We start from the raw sequence: 6,334 nt of genomic DNA, 5'->3' as shown, positions 1-6,334 counted from the left end.
GGTGAGGAAGGCGAAAGAAAAAAAAAAGAGAAAAACCAGCGAGCGAGCGCGGCGGGAACGTGCGACAAGGTCGATCCGGTTGCGTGAGCAAAGGCGTGTAGGCGCACGGCACCGACGATGGATAGATGCAGGCGAGGAAGAAACTGAAAGTTCGATGGCGAGAGGACGAATGAACGGAACGGCGGTGGCTGCCGGTGGGTGAGCGAGCGAAGCTGCAGAGGCGCGATGCGTAGAACGACGCCGACAGCAAGGGCGAGGGCACTCCCTGTCGTGTATTTCTCCATAAGATAGCGAATGTATTATTAATATATTTTAGCTATAACTTCAAAACTCGTACTAATGTCCTCGTTTGAATTCACGTCTAGGTACATTTAAGCGAATACTGATAATGTTATCTTATACTTTTACTGAACTTCCATTGTTCTTATAAATAGAAGTAGTGGAATCATTGACATACTGTATGACAGACTTCCTCTCTCCGATCCCAATGCCATTCACCAACACGATGTCTAGAGGTTTCCCAACTCCGAACAGGAGTTGATAACTAAGTAAAAAGTTAATGCATCTTCAAATAATAATAGACTTTCTTGGAGTCCGAGCAATTACGTCGCTAGTAAGCAACACTGCATTAGATTTCCACGTCAGTAAAATTAATGCTATATATAAGTAAACACATACATACATACAGTAAAGTTTTCCAGAATTATAGGTCTAAAGCTCGTCTGATTGTTAGAAAGGCGTTGTTAAGTGGCGAAGTTGCTATGAAACCTAAAAAAGTAGCTCAATATTCGTTAGAAGGCGGGCAAGTTTTGACTTTGTTGTCAGTTCATTTTACTTAATGGTGACAGTAGTTATATGGCTGTTGCGCTCCGGTAAATGACTTTCAGTGGAAAAAGAAGCACAGCACATAACTTTAGTGTACTTTTATTCCTTTGAAAAGTACTTCCAGTAAAATTACTCCAATCTGTAAAATTCTATGAAATTCTTATATCTTAAATTCTGATTGACATTTTTGTATTCGATAAAACATATTTCATTTTTTTCTCTCCTTAAACGTCAACTTACAGTCACCATCGAGTCTTTGACCATTATAATAATTCGCTTGTAATGCTGCTATCAAAAATCGATTTCCCTGCTAAGCAGATTGACTCCAGTGGTATGAAGTGATAAACATTCTGGTACAGCTTATTTTTAGCGGTCGTGACCGATAATATTGGCGGGTAATGGAATATGTAGATGAAGCAACGAGTGAGAAGATGAAGTGTATTACATCATATACGTGTGTACTTATTCCTTGCAACAGCAGTTCTGTATAATAACTCGAATCGATAAAATGTCAGACAGCATATTTTGATGTATTTCTTCAAAAAACGTTTTATGAACAGCGTCAAAATATTTCATATCGGCCGCTTTCGTGTTTTCGCTTCAAACATACAGAAGAGATAAGAAAGCTACTGGGATATTTTTAGGGATTTTAAAGTAGACACATATCTCATGTAAGTTACATTTTTTTTTCTTCTAGCAACGCACAATCACCAGTGAAAAGCTAATACATGTACGTGCGTAAGTTTATGTACATAAGTTTTCATTCGGAACGAAAGTAGTGCGCCAGGACACTTTAGACGAATCTATACTTGCAATTAAAACCACCTTCTTATATAAAAAAAAAATGCTTAGTCCCATAGTGTATATTTGTAAATACAGACGACGTTAAACAATGTTAAATTCTAAGTTTTGCTCATTATCCATTCATGTATTTTCGCAATAAATTTGTACATTCCTTTTGGACAGTTTTGCATTTTGTATTTTAGAATAAAAGTGACAAAATCTGCGTTGAAATATTTTTCGCATTTTGATGACCGAATGCAAAACTTCCCACTATGACATCAACTAAGCGGTAATACATATAGGAATTGCTAGAATTATTTCTGATCGAAATTTCTGATCAAAATTCGAAATAAAAGCGTCGTTATTTACGAAACTTTTCAGTTTCGAAAGTTTTTTTCAGAATCAAAATTCTAAGTAACAGTTTTCATATTTACAAATTCTTAACCCAGCAAGAGATTTAACGTGAGAGCGTTTTAATGTCTGTCACCTGTTGAGTAAAAATATATGGCTATTTGATCTCACTTTCATATTCAACAAGTTCATAAATCCTAGAAATGTCTCACTGAAAGACTTTAACATCGACCATGCAACTTGCGAGCAGTCTGCTCTAGACAGAGAAAGGTGGCGATCAGCCGTCCAGAAGGGTGCCAGCACATGCGAGACCAATAGGATCGCTGCTGCAGAAGACCGCAGGCAAGCCAGGAAGAACAGTGCTAACAACCCTGTAGCAGGCGCTGTCCACACTGCCAAAGACTCTTTCGGGCGAAAATTGGCCGCACTAGCCATCTGCGGACTCACAAAGCAAGCCCACCCCCACTCCAGGATGACTAGATGGTCTTTGTCGCATCGACGGACAAACTACAACTAAGCTGTGTGTCTCATTTAAAATTTTCTCTTATGATACAAATATATATTCTACGATACTTGCAATATTCTATTTCTGTCTGCTATTACATTTTGTGTAGTGTTCTCAGTATTAGATGCCCCAGCGTAAAAACAGGTAGAGAGATTAGACTGACACTAAACCGGTCTTGCAGTTATTTTTCTTTGACAACATTCAATAGATTAAGATTCTGTTTCATAATTAAAATTCGTAAAAACTACTTCAAAGTTTGATTGACATTTGTTACTTGATAAAAACATTTCCTTGATATTTTTTCCCTCTCAAAACATCAACTTTCAGTCACTATCACCACTTTGATCATCACGATAATTCTCTTGAAATGTTGTTATCAAAAAATCGATTTCGCAGCTAACCAGATTGAACCCAATAGTCTGAAGTCATTTACATTCTGCCACAGCTCATTTTCAGTAGTCGTGACCGATTATATTTGCAGAAATTGAACTGTGTTAAAGTCATTCCGTAAGGTAACGAGAGAGTAAGATCAACTAAAATCCTTAAAATTACACAATACAATCTATGAAATGAAAGGAAATATTTTTTTAAAAACATCGTGTTATAAGGTGCAATACCCGGAAGAAATACGGAATGATTTTGGTAGGAATTCGTTTGATCAGTAAGCCTGTTTAATGGGATGTGACCTGCTGCTAAATTATGAAAACCAAGAACAATGAATTTAATCATGATAGAGGCAGAAATGCAGTGATCTATTGTAAGGATAAGCTTCACCAGATAATTGGTAGTTATTTGTTATTCACAAGGCTTAGATCCCAATAGAGATATCAATGCAATGATTCAGTTTATGAATGAAACAATCGATATATAATTATTGCATAGGCACTGATGTCTTTACACTTGAATCTAAGGGATTTTTGTATCAAGGAAAGTGGTAATGTGATATTGTTTTATTCATGCTGTTCCCAAAAACAGCAACAGGATGCTTGAATTATAGAAAGAGAGGGACGAGTCACTACAGTGAAATACTTAAAAGTGCTTCCTTGAATTCCAAGATGCAATGAAATATGTATATATATATATATATAAAATTAATCAAAGGAAATATATATATATTAATAGTAATGGTAAGACAACAAAATAAGGAAAGAGACCTCGATATTATGTAAATAGAGGAATGTATACAGAGTTAGCAGAAAATGCAGCAATGATCCAAAAAAATGTATGTCCTGAAATACCTTACGCATGCTGTTTGTATATATATACATGTATACATGCTCGGAGTTTTATTATGGGAGTATATGTAGAAGGGAAAGTTACTAGGACGGCTAGTGGCGAACTTGACCACTCGTCTTTTCAGTTTATATGAAAAAAAATTCCCGTTAATTGAAGCATGTCAAAATTTTGATGGATTAATTAAAATCATTGACAATCAAAATAAAATTATTTGGATTTAAACCTTTGGTCTGTGAACATATGGTCATTTTATATTTTTTAATAGAAATGCTGTACAAAACAAACGCCGGTGCTTTGCATGGAGATTATTTTAGTGTCAGTGCCGTAATGCAATTGAAAATGATATCTTCATATATTTATCTTATCGTTCTTTTAGTTACCATCACGTATTTGTAAGTGATGTATTTTTCAAGATTGGTGAATATGAAGACTTTTGCTGCATCCAATATTACATGTTTCTATTTTAGTTTCAATTATTTCTGTCATACACTTTTTACATTTGACGGATATTTTTCCCCATCTTGTGTTAACAACAAACAAAATGAGGACAAATATCCGTCAAATGTAGATAGTGTAAATAATTCCTCTTCTCTTAAATATAAAACTGTATGTCTATCATGTTCTTTTTTTGTTTTTGTTTTTGTTTATTTTTTCAGCTCCGATAAATTCATTCCTTGATGATCGATAGTGCGACTATCAGGAATTTATCAGGATTGGTTCAACCAATTATATTCATTTCATATAAACTTTTTAGCATTGTGATAATGAGCGAAATCAATATTAATCATATTGGTTGGAACATACGAAAGGCATTCACAGTTACTGAGACTTTTTTCTAGGCTAGGCAGTTATAATTACTGTAATTCAAGTATAATGTATCATTACTCTACATCTAAAAAGCAGCCTGCCAATATTTGCTATTCCAGATCGAAGGATACGGTTGCAAGACACTTTTGACAGAGCTTAGGAAACACTACTTGTCACAGTTCTATCCTGGTAATCAACAGCTTGACAGAGATGGGCACCAAAACTGCTCCTCAAACATGCCTAAAACCCACTCCTCGCTCGTTTTCACGTTTGGTCGTTCCCGAAGCTGAATGAGAAGCTCGCATGTAAACAATTTGAAGGCATTGAGAAGACGAAGTAAGGGTTGACAATAAAACCTTCCCTTTCGTGGACTTATATCGAACCTTCAGGAAATGACTGGAGCTCTACGGGTGGGTGTAGTCAGCGGTTATTTCTTTGTAAGAGATTAAAGTTTTGTACTTGCTTATTGAAATTAATTAATACTTGTTTATTGAAATTAATAAATGTCTCTCCTGAAAAACTGTTAAAATTTCTGGAACGTACTTCGTATAATATAAGCAATACAAAATATTCTTCTTTGTATATTACACGTTGTCATTGATTCTGTCCATAAATATTTATGTACATATATCTAAATTCCTTTGTTATATGCCAAAGGGTTCGTAGATATTTCACTGTCTTTACCGATGAACGATGACTATTGAAAATAGCAACTGATGAGTCATGAAGTGAATATTTAAGAAACGCATATATATTAAGATGCATACAACATTACGCCCTTATATATATATAAGGCGTAGGAGTGGCTGTCTGGTAAGTAGCTTACTTACGAACCACATGGTTCCGGGTTCAGGCTTGGGTGGATTTGGTAGACGGAGACTGAAAGAAGCCCGTCGTATATATGTATATATGTGTGTGTGTGTTTGTGTATCTGTGTCTGTCTCCCCAACATCGCTTGACAACCGATGCTGGTGTGTTTACGTCCCCCGTAACTTAGCGGTTCGGCAAAAGAGACCGATAGAATAAGTACTAGGCTTACAAAGAATAAGTCCTGGAGTCGATTTGTTCGACTAAAGGCGGTGCTCCAGCATCGCCGCAGTCAAATGACGGAAACAAATAAAAGAGAATAAAAAGAGAATATATATATATATGTGTATGTGTGTGTGTGTGTGTGTGTGTGTGTGTGTGTGCGTGTGTGTGTATGTATGTATATACAAGCATAGATACATATATATACATATATGTGTGTCTGTGTGCGTATGTATGTATGTATCTATGCATGGATAGATGAATGGATAGATAGATGAATGGTTGGATGGACGGGTGGATGTACAGGTTTTTGTTTCACTCATAAACACTACCGCGTATGAATAACGTGAGTAAAAATTAGTTTAATGCCAAATGATAATAGGAGATATATGTATATGTGTGTCAGTCAACGCGAATGTCTGTGTGTTTGTGAGTGTTTGTCTGTGTGTGTGAGTGCGTGTATATATATTTATATCTGTATGTCTTCTACAGTGACCTATGTTTACAGTGTCAACACAGTGCCTCAAACAATAACGAACATTTTTTGATACTATTAATGAATTAACACAAAGTTTTTTTCTTACACTTAAAATAGATGTGATTAACACATTCATAGAGCAATTTCCATGCGCTTGTGTGTGTTTGTGCCTGTAGGTCTGTATCTGCTGCAATGTTATTTAAATCATTGAAGAACGCTGGCTTAGAGGGTTGGGCCGATCAATAAAATCCCTCTAGTGTTTAGTTACTTCGTTTTCTACAAATCCTAGCTATGTGTTTTTGGATATATATATATATATA

At 35.7% G+C, this 6,334-nt stretch overlaps 1 protein-coding gene across 7 annotated transcripts in view; it reads right to left on the bottom strand.

The window, feature by feature from the left end:
• Positions 1-6,334, bottom strand: part of LOC106873878 (uncharacterized) — a 375,863-nt gene that overhangs the window by 263,209 nt on the left and 106,320 nt on the right. The window lies entirely within an intron of this gene.

Source organism: Octopus bimaculoides, chromosome 20 (assembly GCF_001194135.2).
Source record: "Octopus bimaculoides isolate UCB-OBI-ISO-001 chromosome 20, ASM119413v2, whole genome shotgun sequence".
NCBI lineage: Eukaryota > Metazoa > Mollusca > Cephalopoda > Octopoda > Octopodidae > Octopus > Octopus bimaculoides.
Note: the sequence above shows the minus strand (reverse complement) of the source record. Positions and strands in the feature narration are given on the sequence as shown.